This window comes from Globicephala melas, chromosome X (genome assembly GCF_963455315.2).
Source record: "Globicephala melas chromosome X, mGloMel1.2, whole genome shotgun sequence".
Classification (NCBI taxonomy): domain Eukaryota; kingdom Metazoa; phylum Chordata; class Mammalia; order Artiodactyla; family Delphinidae; genus Globicephala; species Globicephala melas.
The window spans coordinates 64,638,418-64,654,083 of record NC_083335.1 but is presented as its reverse complement, the minus strand read 5'-3'; positions in this window follow the sequence as shown (position 1 = coordinate 64,654,083).

The window sequence follows — 15,666 nt, the reverse complement described above, 5'->3', positions numbered from 1 at the left end:
ACTTTTATTCTAAGCCATGTGGATGAAAGGCTCTTGCTGCTCCAGCCAGGAGTCAGTGCTGTGCCTCTGAGGTGGGAAAGCCAACTTCAGGACACTGGTCCACAAGAGACCTCCCAGCTCCACATAATATCAACTGGCAAAAATCACCCAGAAATCTCCATCTCAACACCAACACCCAGCTTCACTCAACGACCAGCAAGCTACAGTGCTGGACACCCTATGCCAAACAACTAGCAAGACAGGAACACAACCCCATCCATTAGCAGAGAGACTGCCTAAAATCATAATAAGGCCACAAACACCCCTAAAACACACCACCAGACGTGGACCTGCCCACCAGAAAGACAAGATCCAGCCTCATCCACCATAAAACAGGCACTAGTCCCCTGCACCAGGAAGCCTATACAACCCACTGAACCAACATTAGCCACTGGGGACAGATGCCAAAAATAATGGGAACTACAAACCTGCAGCCTGCGAAAAGGAGAGCCCAAACACAGTAAGTTAAGCAAAATGAGGAGACGAAAAACACACAGCAGATGAAAGAGCAAGGTAAAAACTCACCAGACCTAACAAATGAAGAGGAAATAGGCAGTCTACCTGAAAAAGAATTCAGAATAATGAGAGTAAAGATGATCCAAAATCTTGGAAATAAAATAGAGAAAATACAAGAAAAGTTTAACAAGGACCTAGAAGAACTAAAAAGCAAACAAACAATGATGAACAACAAAATAAATAAAATTAAAAATTCTCTAGAAGGGATCAATAGTAGAATAACTGAGACAGAAGAACGGATAACTGACCTGGAAGATAAAATAGTGGAAATAACTACTGCAGAGCAGAGTAAAGAAAAAACGATGAAAAGAACTAAGGACAGTCTCAGAGATCTCTGGAACAACATTAAACGCATGAACATTCGAATTATAGGGGTTCCAGAAGAAGAAGACAATAAGAAAGGGACTGAGAAAATATTTGAAGAGATTATAGTAGAAAAATACCCTAATATGGGAAAGGAAATAGTTATTCAAGTCCAGGAAGCACAGAAAGTCCCATACAGCATAAATCCATGGAGATACACACCAAGAAACATATTTTTTTGTTTTTGTTTTTGTTTTTGTTTCTTGTGGTATGCTGGCCTCTCACTGTTTTGGCCTCTCCCGTTGCAGAGCACAGGCTCCGGACGCGCAGGCTTAGCGGCCATGGTTCATGGGCCCAGCCGCTCCGTGGCATGTGGGATCTTCCTGGACCGGGGCACGAACCCGTGTCCCCTGCATCGGCAGGCGGACTCTCAAAAACTGTGCCACCAGGGAAGCACAAGAAATATATTAATCAAACTATCAAAATTAAATACAAAGAAAAAATATTAAAAGCAACAAGGGAAAAACAACAAATAACACACAAGGGAATCCCCATAAGGTTAACAGCTGATCTTTCAGCAGAAACTCTGCAAGCCAGAAGGGAGTGATAGGACATATTTTTAGTGAAGAAGGAGAAAAACCTACAACCAAGATTACTCTACCAGGCAAGGATCTCATTCAGATTTGATGTATAAATTAAAATCTTTACAGACAAGCAAAAGGTAAGAGAATTCAGCACCAGCAAACCAGCATTACAACAAATGCTAAAGGAAATTCTCTAGGCAGGAAACACAAGAGAAGGAAAAGCCCTACAATAACAAACCCAAAACAATTAAGAATACGGGAATAGAAACATACATATCAATAATTACCTTAAATGTAAATGGATTAAATGCTCCAACCAAAACACATAGACTGGCTGAATGGAAACAAAAACAATACCTGTATATATGCTGCCTACTGGAGACCCAATTCAGACCTAGGGAAGCATACAGACTGAAACTGAGGGGATGGAAAATGATATTCCATGCAAAAGGAAATCAAAAGAAAGCTGGAATAGCAATTCTCATATGAGACAAAGTAGACTTTAAAATAAAGACTATTACAAGAGACAAAGAAGGACACTACATAATCATCAAGGGATAGATCCAAGAAGAAGATTTAACAATTGTAAGTATTTATGCACCCAACATAGGAGCACCGCAATACATAAGGCAAATACTAACAGCCCTAAAAGGGGAAATTGACAGTAACACAATCATAGTAGGGGACATTAACCCCCCACTTTCACCAATGGACAGATCATCCAAAATGAAAACAAATAAGGAAATACAAGCTTTAAATGATTCATTAAACAACATGGACTTAATTGATATTTACAGGACATTCCATCCAAAAACAACAGAATACACATTCTTCTCAAGTGCTTATGAAACATTCTCCAGGATAGATCATATATTGGGTCACAAAACAAGCCTTAGTAAATTTAAGAAAACTGAAATCATATCAGGTATCTTTTCTGAACACAATGCTCTGCGATGAGATATCAATTACAGGAAAAAATCTATAAAAAAATACAAGCACATGGAGGCTAAACAAAACACAACTTAATAACAAAGAGATCACTGAAGAAATCAAAGAGGATATCAAAAACTACCTAGAAACAAATGACAGGGAAAAGACGACGACCCAAAACCTATGGGATGCAGCAAAAGCAGTTCTAAGAAGGAACATTATAGCAATACAATACTACCTTAAGAAACAAGAAACATCTCAAATGAACAACCTAAGCTTAAACCTAAAGCAATTAGTGAAAGAAGAAGAAGAAAAACCCAAAGTTAGCAGAAGGAAAGTAATCATAAAGATAACATAAGAAAGAAATGAAACAGAAATGAAGGAAACAATAGCAAAGACAAATAAAACTAAAAGCTCTTTCTTAGAGAAGATAAAAAAATTGATAAACCATTAGCCACCTTATCAAGAAAAAAAGGGAGAAGACTCAAATCAATAGAATTAGAAATGGAAAAGGAGAAGTAACAACTGACACTGCAGAAATACAAAGGATCATGAGAGATTACTACGAGCAACTCTATGCCAAAAAAATGGACAACCTGGAAGAAATGGACAAATTCTTATAAAGGAACAAGCTTACGAGACTGAACCCGGAAGAAATAGAAAATATGAACACACCAATCACAAGCACTGAAATTGAAACTGTGATTAAAAATATTCGAACAAACAAAAGCCCAGGACCAGATGGCTTCACAGGCGAATTCTATCAAACATTTAGAGAAGAGCTAACACCTATCCTTCTCAAACTCTTCCAAAATACAGCAGAGGGACGAACACTCCCAAACTCATTCTAAGAGGCCACCGTCACCTGGATACCAAAACCAGACAAAGATGTCACAAGGAAAGAAATCTACAGGCCAATATCACTGATGAATATAGATGCAAAAACCCTCAACAAAATACTAGCAAACAGAATCCAACAGCATATTAAAGGGATCATACACTTATGTTACTGTCTTGCTAGATGTTTGGCATAGGGTGTCCAGCACTGTAGCTTGCTGGTCATTGAGTGAAGCTGGGTGTTGGTGTTGAGATGGAGATCTCTGGGAGATTTTTACCATTTGATATTATGTGGAGCTGGGAGGTCTCTTGTGGACCAGTGTCCTGAAGTTGGCTCTCCCACCTCAGAGGCACAGCACTGACTCCTGGCTGGAGCAGCAAGAGCCTTTCATCACCATGGCTCAGAATAAAATGGAGAAAAATAGAAAGAAAGAAAGAAAGAAAGTAAGAAAGAAAGAAAGAAAGAAAGAAAGAAAGAAAGAAAGAAAGAAAGGAAGGGAGGAAGGAAGGAAGAAAGAGGACAATATAAAATTTTAAAAGTAAGATAAAATAAAGTTATTAAACTAAAACAAATTTTTAAGTAATAAATAAAAAGCAGAGAGACAAAGACCTACTAGAAAATGGACTTGAGGATATGGGGAGGGGGAAGGGTAAGCTGTACAAAGTGAGAGCGTGGCATGGACATATATACACTACCATACATAAAATTGATAGCTAGTGGGAAGAAGCCACATAGCACAGGGAGATCAGCTCGGTGGTTTGTGACCATCTAGAGGGGTGGGAGGGAGGGAGACACAAGAGGGAAGAGATATGGGAACATATGTATATGTATAACTGATTCACTTTGTTATAAAGCAGAAACTAACACACCATTGTAAAGCAATTATACTCCAATAAAGATGTTAAGAAAAAAAGGATCATACATTATGATCAAGTGGGGTTTATCCCAGGAATGCAAGAGATCTTCAATATATGCAAATCAATAAATGTGACACACCATATTAACAAATTGAAGGAGAAAAACCACATGATCATCTCAATAGATACAGAGAAAGCTTTCAACAAAATTCAACTCCCATTTATGATAAAAACCCTGCAGGAAGTAGGCATAGAGGGAACTTTCTTCAACATAAAAAAGGTCATATATGACAAAGCCACAGCCAACATCATCCTCAATGGTGAAAAACTGAAAGCATTTCCACTAAGATCAGGAGCAAGACAAGGTTGCCCACTCTCACCACTATTATTCAAAATAGTTTAGGAAGTTTTAGCCACAGCAATCAGAAAACAAAAATGAATAAAAGGAATCCAAATCTGAAGAGAAGAAGTAAAGCTATCACTGTGTGCAGATGACATGATACTCTACATAGAGAATCCTAAAGATGCTACCAGAAAACTACTAGAGCTAATCAATGAATTTAGTAAAGTAGCAGGATACAAAATTAATGCACAGAAATTTCTCACATTCCTATACACTAATGATGAAAAATCTGAAAGTGAAATTAAGAAAACCCTCCCATTTACCATGGCAACAAAAAGAATAAAAGATCTAGGAATAAACCTACCTAAGGAGACAAAAGACCTGTATGCAGATAATTATAAGACAGTGATGAAATAAATTAAAGATGATACAAATAGATGGAGAGATATACCATTTTCTTGGATAGGAAGAATCAATATTGTGAAAATGACTATATTATCCAAAGCAATCTACAGATTCAATGCAATCCGTATCCAGCTACCACTGGCTTTTTTCACAGAACTGGAACAAAAAATTTCACAATTTATATGGAAACGCAAAAGACCCCGAATAGACAACCAATCTTGAGAAAGAAAAATGGAGCTGCCACAACAAGAGAAAACACCGCAATGAGAAACCCACGAACCACAACGAAGAGTAGTGTCTGTGTACTGCAGTGAAGAGTAGCACCTGCTCGACACAACTAGAGAAAGTCTGCACTGGGCAACAAAGACCAAACACAGCCAAAATTGAATAAATAAGGTAAATAAAACAAATAAAAAGTGAATTTTAAAAAAAACCCTCAAAACAAATGCAAGTGGAAACACCATCTACTGAAACCTATGGGATGCTGCAAAGGCAATTCATAGAGTAAAAAATAAAATAATTAAAAATTTAAAAAAAGAAACATGGAGCTGGAGGAATCAGACTCCCTGACTTCACACAATTCTACAAAACTACAGTAATCAAGACAGTATGGTACTGGCACAAAAACAGAAAGATAGATCAATGGAACAGGATAGAAAGCCCAGAGATAAACCCACGCACAGATGGTCACCGAATCTTTGATAAAGGAGGCAGGAATGTACAGTGGAAAAAGGGCAGCCTCTTCAATAAGTGGTGCTGGGAAAACAGGACAGGTACATGTAAAAGTATGAGATTAGATCACTCCCTAACACCATACACAAAAATAAGCTCAAAATGGATTAAAGACCTAAATGTAAGGCCAGAAGCTATCAAACTCTTAGAGGAAAACATAGGCAGAACACTCTATGACATAAATCACAGCAAGATCCTTTTTAACGCACCTCCTAGAGAAATGGAAATAAGAACAAAAATAAACAAATGGGACCTAATGAAACTTCAAAGCTTTTGCACAGCAAAGGAAAGCATAAACAAGACAAAAACACAACCCTCAGAATGGGAGAAAATATTTGCACATGAAGCAACGGACAAAGGATTAATCTCCAAAATTTACAAGCAGCTCATGCAGCTCAATAAGAAAAAACCAAACAACCCAATCCAAAAATGGGCAGAAGACCTAAATAGACATTTCTCCAAAGAAGCTATACAGACTGCCAACAAACACATGAAAGAATGCTCAACATCATTAATCATTAGAGAAATGCAAATCAAAACTACAATGAGATATCATCTCACACCAGTCAGAATAGCCATCATCAAAATATCTAGAAACAATAAATGTTGGAGAGGGTGTGGAGAAAAGGGGACACTTTTGCACTGCTGGTGGGAATGTGAATTGGTACAGCCACTATGGAAAACAGTATGGAGGTTCCTTAAAAAAGTACAAATAGAACTACCATATGACCCAGCAATCCTACTACTAGGCACATACCCTGAGAAAACCAGAATTTAAAAAGAGTCATGTACCAAAATATTCATTGCAGTTCTATTTACAATAGCCCGGAGATGGAGACAACCTAAGTGCCCATCATCGGATGAATGAATAAAGAAGATGTGGCACATATATACAATGAAATATTACTCAGCCATAAAGAGAATCGAAATTGAGCTATTTGTAATAAGGGGGATACACCTAGAGTCTGTCATACAGAGTGAAGTAAGTCAGAAAGAGAAAGAAAAGTACCATATGTTAACACATATATATGGAATTTAAGGAAAAAAATGTCATGAAGAGCCCAGGGGTAAGACAGAAATAAAGACACAGACCTACTGGAGAATGGATTTGAGGATATGGGGAGGGGGAAGTGTGAGCTGTGACAAAGTGAGAGAGAATCATGGACACATATACACTACCAAACGTAAGGTAGATAGCTAGTGGGAAGCAGCTGCATAGCACAGGGATATCAGCTTTGTGCTTTCTGACTGCCTGGAGGGGTGGGATAGGGAGGGTGGGAGGGAGGGAGTTGCAAGAGGGAAGAGATATGGCAACATATGTATATGTATAACTGATTCACTTTGTTATCAAGCAGAAACTAACACACCATTGTAAAGCAATTATACACCAATAAAGATGTTTTAAAAAAAAGAAATATAAAAATAAAACAACTACTCTAGTTGGGATCAATAGCAGAATAACTGAGGCAGAAGAACTGATAAGTGACCTGGAAGATAAAATAGTGGAAATAACTACTACAGTGCAGAATAAAGAGAAAAGAATGAAAAGAACTGAGGACAGTCTCAGAGACCTCTGGGACAACATTAAATGCACCAACATGAATTACAGGGGTTCCAGAAGAAGAGACAAAAAAGGGATTGAGAAAATACTTGAAGAGATTATAGTTGAAAACTTCCTTAATATGGGAAAGGAAAGAGTTAAACAAGTCCAGGAAGCACAGAGAGTCCGTACAGGATAAATCCAACGAGAAGCACGCCAAGACACATATTAATCAAAGTGTCAAAAATTAAATACAAAGAAAACATATTAAAATCAGCAAGGGAAAAACAACAAATAACACACAAGGGAATCCCCATAAGGTTAACAGCTGATCTTTCAGCAGAAACTCTGCAAGCCAGAAGGGACGGGCAGGACATATTTAAAGTGATGAAGGAGAAAAACCTGCACCCAAGATTACTCAAGCCAGCAAGGATCTCATTCAGATTTGATCGACAAATTAAAACCTTTACAGACAAGCAAAAGCTGAGAGAGTTCACCACCACCAAACCAGCTTTACAACAAATCCTAAAGGACCTTCTCTAGGCAAGAAACACAAGAAAAGGAAAAGACCTACAATAACAAACCCAAAACAATTAAGAAAATGCGAATAGGAACATACATATCGATAATTACCTTAAATGTAAATGGATTAAATGCTCCCACTAAAAGACACAGACTGGTTGAATGGATACAAAAACAAGACCCATAAATATGCTGTCTACAAGAGACCCACTTCAGACCTAGAGACACATACAGACTGAAAGTGAGGGGATGGAAAAAGATATTCCATGCAAATGGAAATCACAAGAAAGCTAGAGTAGCAATTCTCGTATCATATAAAATAGACTTTAAAATAAAGACTATTACAAGAGACAAAGAAGGACACTATATAATGATCAAGGAAACAATCCAAGAAGGTACAACAGTTATAAACATATAGGCACCCAACATAGGAGCACCTCAAGACATAAGGCAAATACTAACAGCCATAAAAGGGGAAATCGACAGTAACACATTCATAGTAAGGGACTTTAACACCCCACTTTCACCAATGGACAGATCATCCAAAATGAAAATAAATAAGGAAACACAAGCTTTAAATGATACATTAAACAAGATAGTCTTAATTGATACTTATAGGACATTCGATCCAAAAACAAGAGAATACACATTTTTCTCAAGTGCTCATGGAACATTCTTCAGGATAGATCATATCTTGGTTCACAAATCAAGCCTTGGTAAATTTTTAAAGATTGAAATTATATCAAGTATCTTTTCTGACCACAATGCTATGAGACTAGATATCAATTACAGGAGAAGATCTATAAAAGATACAAACACATGGAGGCTAAACACTACACTACTTAATAACGAAGTGATCACTGAAGAAATCAAAGGGGAAATCAAAAAATATCTAGAAATAAATGACAAGGGAGGCACGACAACCCAAAAACCTATGGGATGCAGCAAAAGCAGTTCTAAGAGGGAAGTTTATAGCAATACAATCCTACCTTAAGAAACAGGAAACATCTCGAATAAACAAACTAACCTTGCATCAAAAGCAATTAGAGATAGAAGAACAAAAATACCGCAAATTTAGCAGAAGGAAAGAAATCATAAAGATCAGATCATAAATGAATGTAAAAGAAATGAAGGAAATGATAGCAAAGATGCATAAAACTAACAGCTGGTTCTTTGAGAAGATAAGCAAAATTGATAAACCACTACCCAAACTCATCAAGAAAAAAAGCGAGAAGACTCAAATCAATAGAATTAGAAATGAAAAAGGAGAAGTAACAACTGACACTGAAGAAATACAAAAGATCATGAGAGATTACTACAAGCAACTCTATGCCAATAAAATGGACAACCTAGAAAAAACGGACAAATTCTTAGAAAAGCACAACCTGCCAAGATTGAATCAGGAAGAAATAGAACATATGAACAGACCAATCACAAGCACTGAAATTGAAACTGTAATTAAAAATCTTCCAACAAACAAAAGCCCAGGACCAGATGGCTTCACGGGCGAATTCTATTAAACATTTAGAGAATAGCTAACACCTATCCTTCACAAACTATTCCAAAATATGGCAGAGATAGGAACACTCCCAAACTCATTCTACAAGGCCACCATCACCCTGACACCAAAACCAAACAAGGATGTAACTTAGAAAGAAAACTACAGTCTAATATTACTGATGAACACAGATGCAAAAATCCTCAACAAAATACTAGTAAACAGAATCCAACAGCACATTAAAAGGATCATACACCATGATCAAGTGGGGTTTATTCCATGCAAGGATTCTTCAATATATGCAAATCAATCAACGTCATACACCATATTAACAAATTGAAGGAGATAAACCATACGATCATCTCAACAGATGCAGAGAAAACTTATAACAAAATTCAACACCAATTTATGATAAAAACCCTGCAGAAAGTAGGCCTAGAGGAAACTTTCCTCAACATAATGAAGGCCATATATGACAAACCCACACACAACATTGTCCTCAATGGTGAAAAACTGAAAGCATTTCCACTAAGATCAGGAACAAGACAAGGTTGTCCACTCTCACCACTCTTATTCAACATAGTTTTGGAAGTTTTAGCCACAGCAATAAGAGAAGAAAAGGAAATAAAAAGAATCCAAATTGGAAAAGAAGAAGTAAAGCTGTCACTCTTTGCAGATGACAAGATACTATACATAGAGAATCCTAAAGATTCTACCAAAAAACTACTAGAGCTAATCAATCAATCTGGTAAAGTTGCAGGATACAAAATTAATGCACAGAAATCTCTTGCATTCCTATACACTAATGATGAAAAATCTGAAAGTGAAATCAAGAAACGCTCCCATTTACCATTGCAACAAAAAGAATAAAATATCTAGGAATAAACCAACCTAAGGAGACAAAAGACCTGTATGCAGAAAATTATAAGACACTGTTGAAAGAAATTAAAGATGATACAAATAGATGGAGAGATACACCATGTTCTTGGATTGGAAGAATCAACATTGTGAAAATGACTCTACTACCCAAAACAATCTACAGATTCAGTGCAATCCCTATCAAACTACCAGTGGCATTTTTCACAGAACTAGAACAAAAAATTTCACAATTTGTATGGAAACACAAAAGACCCCGAATAGCCAAAGCAATCTTGAGAACGAAAAGTGGAGCTGGATGAATCAGTCTCCCCAACTTCAGACTGTACTACAAAACTACTGTAATCAAGACACAAAAACAGAAAGACAGATCAAGGGAACAAGATAGAAAGCCCAGAGATAAATCCACGCACATATGGTCACCTTATCTTTGATAAAGGAGGCAGAAATGTACAGTGGAGAAATGACAGCCTCTTCAATAAGTGTTGCTGGGATAACTGGACAGGTACATGTAAAATTATGAGATTAGATCACTCCCTATCACCATACACCAAAATAAGCTCAAAATGGATTAAAGACCTAAATGTAAGGCCAGAAACTATCAAACTCTTATATGCCCAAAAATTGGACAACCTAAAAGAAATGGATAAATTCCTAGAAACATGCAACCCCTCAAGACTGAATCTTGGTGAAACACAAAATCTGAACAAATTTATTTCTGGTAAGGAGATTGAATCAGTATTCAAAAACTTCCCCCCAAATATAAGTCCAGGATAAGAAAACTTCACTGGTGAATTCCACCAACCAAAGAATTAGTAACATTTCCTCTCAAATACTTCCAAACAATACAAGAGGGGTGAACCCTTCCAAACACATTTTACAAAGCCAGCATTACACTGATACCAAAACCAGACAAGGATGCTACCAAAAAAAGAAAGAAAGAAAAGAAAATTACAAGCTAATATCCATGATGAACATAAATGGTAAAATCCTCAACAAAGTATTACCAGACTGAATTCAACAATACACTAAAAGTTCATACACCATGATCAAGTGGAGTTTATTCCAGGGATATAAGGATGGTTCAACAACTGCAAATGAATTAATGTGATACACCACATTAGCAAAATGAAGGTTAAAATTCATATGGTTATCTCAATAAATGCAAAGAAAGCATTTTACAAAATTCAACATCTGTTTATGATTAAAACTCTCAACAAAGTGGGTATAGAGGGACCAGACTTCAACATAATACATTTCATGTATGAGATGCCCACAGCTACCATCATACTCAACAGTTCCTCTAAGATCAGGAACTAGAGAAGGATATCCACTCTCCCCACTTTTTTTCAGCATATTATTGGCAGTCCTAGCCAAAGCAATTAGGCAAGAAAAAGAAATAAAAGGCATCTAAATTGGAAAGGAAGAAGTAAAACTGTCACTATTTGCAGATGACATGATATTATATATAGAAAACCCTAAAGACTCCATCAAAAAACTATTATAACTGTGACCACCTAGAGGGGTGGTATAGGGAGGGTGGGAGGGAGGGAGATGCAAGAGGGAAGAGATATGGGGATACATGTATATGTATTACTGATTCACTTTGTTAAAAAGCAGAAACTAACACACCATTGTAAAGCAATTATACTCCAATAAAGATGTTAAAAAAAACTATTATAACTAATAAACAAATTCACTAAAGTTGCAGGATACAAATCAATATACATAAATCTGTTGTGTTTTTATACACTAGTAACATGCTATCAGAAAATGAAACCAAGAAAACAATCCCATTTACAATTGCATCAAGAAGAATAAAACACCAAGTGATAAATTTAGCCAAGCAGGTGAAAGACCTGTACACTCTAAACTATGAGACATTAATTAAAGGAATTGAAGACACAAATAAATGGAAAGATATTCCACGCTCATGGGTTGGAAGAATTAATATTGTTAAAATATCCATACTAACCAAAGCAATCTACAAAGTTAATACAATCTCTATCAAAATTCCAATAGAGCTTTTTGCAGAAATAGAATAATCCTATAATATGTATGGAAGCTCAGCAGACCCTGAATAGTCAAAGCAGTCTTGAGAAAAAAGAACAAAGCTGGAGGCATAACAATGCTTGGTTTCAAAGTATATTACAAAGCTATAGTAATTAAAACTGTGTGGTATTGGCATAAAAATAGACATGTAGATCAGTGGGACAGAATAGAGAGCCCAGAATAAAAACATATATATATGACCAATTAGTTTATGACAAAGGAGCCAAGAATATACATGGGAAAACACAGTCTCTTCAATAGTGTTGAGAGGTTTGGATAACCACATGCAAAAGAATGAAACTGAACATCTTATGCCATATGCCAAAATTAACTCAAAGTGGATTAAATACTGGAACATAAGACCTGAAACTATAAAACTTCTAGAAGAAAACCTTCTGACATAGTTCCTGGTGATTATTTTTTAAATCTCACATCAAAAGCAAAAATAAACAAGTGAGACTACAACAGACTAAAAGCCTTCTGCATAGCAAGGGAAACCATCAACAAAATGAAAAGGCAACCTACTGAATGACAGAAAATAATTGCAAATCATATATCTGATAAGGGGCTAATATCCAAAATATATTTTAAAACTCATACAACTCAATAGCAAAAAAAAATCTGATTAAAAAATGGGCAGAAGATCTGAATAGACATTTTTCCAAAGAAGGCATACAGATGGTCAACAAGTTCATGAAAAGATGCTCTACATCATTAATCATCAGGGAAATGCAAATCAAAGTACAATGAGATATCTCCTTACTCCTTTTAGAATGGCTAGTATCAAAAAGACAAGAAATAACAAGTGTTAGGGAGGATGTGGAGAAAAGGAAACCCTCCTGCCCTTGCTGGTGGGAATGTAAATTGGTGCAACCACTATGAAAAACAGTATGGAGGTTCCTCAAAATATTAAAAATAGAGCTACCATATGATCTACCATTTTCACTTTGGGTATTTATTTGAAAAAAATGAAAATATTAATTTGAAAAGATATCTGCACCCCCATGTTCATCACCACATTATTTACAATAGCCAAGACATGGAAACAACCGAAGTGTCCATCATTGGATGAATGGATAAAGAAATTGTGTATATGTATATACAACAGAATATTATTCAACCATACAAAAGAATGAAATCTTACCATTTGCTACAATATAGATGGACCTCGAGAGCATTATGCTAACTGAAATGTCAGACAAAGAAAGACACATAACATATGATCTCTCTTACATGTGGAATCATTAAAAAAAAAAGCTCATAGGTACAGAAAACAGATGGTGACTGCAAGAGGTGGATGGTGGGGGTAGGAGAAATGGGTGAACTTTTTAAAATTTAAATAAATTGAATTTAAAAATTTTAAAATATTCATGACATTTTGGCAATCATTCATGAACAGGCATAGAGCAGTGAGAATTTTGAGTTGTCCAAGGCATGTGTTCCCAGCTGAGGTTGAACAGGGCAATACTCTGCCTTTTGTTTCAGCTCTCATTTTGTAAACAAGAGTCCTATTTGAAATCTATTTAGTGCCATGTTCTTCCCCTTTTATGTGCTTTTTGTTGGTGATTTTGCTATTTAAAATGGCCTTCATGCATAGTGCTGAAGTGCTGTCTAGTGTTCCTAAGCACAAGATTGTGAAGTCTTACAGAAAAAATATGTGTTTGATAAGCTTCATTCAGGCTTGAGTTACAGTGATGTTGGCCATGAGTTAAATGTTCATGACTCAACAACTTATATTAAATAAACTATCTTTAAACAGAGACACACATAAAACAAAGCTATGTGTTGATCAGTTGATAAAAGCATTGTGACCAGGGGCTCACAGGAACTTAAGTCTGTATTTCGCCGGGAGCAGTGGTTCAGGATTCACTAATTTAGTGTTGGCGGCAACTTTTTTTTTTTTTTTTTTCGGTATGCGGGCCTCTCACTGCTGTGGCCTCTCCCGTTGCGGAACACAGGCTCCGGACACGCAGGCTCAGCGGCCATGGCTCACGGGCCCAGCCGCTCCACGGCATGTGGGATCTTCCCGGACCAGGACACGAACCTGCGTCCCCTGCATCGGCAGGCAGACTCTCAACCACTGCGCCACCAGGGAAGCCCCTGGCGGCAACTTTATAGAGTGTAACAACTGTGAATAATGAGAATCAACTGTACTTTGGTCTTTTCCTTCATAGTACTGATCACACGTTATAAGTATATATTTATTTGTGTGATTTTTAAATGTCAGTCTCCTCCAGCAGAATGTAAGCTTCAGGGGAACAGGGACTAGGATTTTTTTCATTTGATTAGATCCCCAGTACCTGATATCCCAGTGCTGGTGCTTGGTAAAAAATTGTTGAATGAAAAATTAAATGAGTGAATGAATGAACAAAGTGCCTGTGGCTGTGTGGCACAGAGGAATACCTGGGCAGGGAGCCAGGCAGGTCATTACAGAAAGAGGTTGCAGACTGTGGTAGGAGGGACCATCAGTCTGTTTCCCTTTTCCATTATAGTAACACTTGTCCTATAGTGTTGACTATACTCAATGTATAATAAGGATTTTCCATTGAGAGTAAGACTTTTCAGGTGCCAAAGAAAAGTACCACCTTCCTCTAAGTAGTTTAACATCCTTTCATTGTGCTGATAGTGAAAACAGTCAAAAGCAACTCCTGTAACTTGGTGGCTACAAATACCAGACAGATTTAGAAGGGGCATGGGGTTTTCTTCCTCCTTTCCATTGGAGGCCTTAAATTGGCTCTCAGATGTAGTCACAGCTCCTTTTGGGGTTCATATCTGTTAACATTCCCCAGGCAGGCCTGGAACACATCTCCACATTATGTGTATTGAAATTGAATCACTCAGGCCTTTCTAGGTGTCCTGACCTAACACAGCTAGACAAATATTTATTCATTTAGTAATCCCAGAAGGTAGAAGATAATCCAGCTATCAGAAAGCCATATTAAGGAGCCAGCCAGTTGGGTCATTGTGGAAAGGAAGTCATAATAAGCACAGGGCCAAGTCAGGGAAGGCTTTATCTAACTTAGTAAAGGATTGGTTGAAAGCTGACCTTATATGTAAGCAGAAATGGTAAGTAACCTGTTCTGTGGTCACCTTTGGAGAATGATTTGAGTGTCATCAGGAAGCATCCTCCCACACTTATTCCTTAGTAAGATCTTGTTTTACACCCAAACTATGTTCTTGGTTGTTCTGTTCCCCTAAACTAACCTTCCTTTTTTCTTTCAGCCTCATTAAATCTTAGTTATCATTCAAGGCCCTGCCCCTCTAAGAAGTCTCACTGGACGTTAGGTCTCAGTGCCCTCACTGTCCGACTGTCTGGGCATCCTAGGACTTCTTTGCATGTACTGACTGCCTTTATCAGTGATAAACAGTGATGCAACTAACATTGTATGGCTCTGTTGACATGTTTTCCTGAAGGATGTTATACACTATTGGAAGACAGGGAAAATGTCCAACATTTCCTCTGTATTCCCAACATTTCCTAGCACAATCTTCTGTACATTTTGGTCTTTAGTAAAGATTTGTTCAAAAATGGAGTCAAGCAATTGACCTTTGTAAAGCCTTCTGTGTCCACCTTACCTGGAAGGGACCTCTCCTTCCCCAGAGAACTATATTGCCTTGAGAGTTTACTATA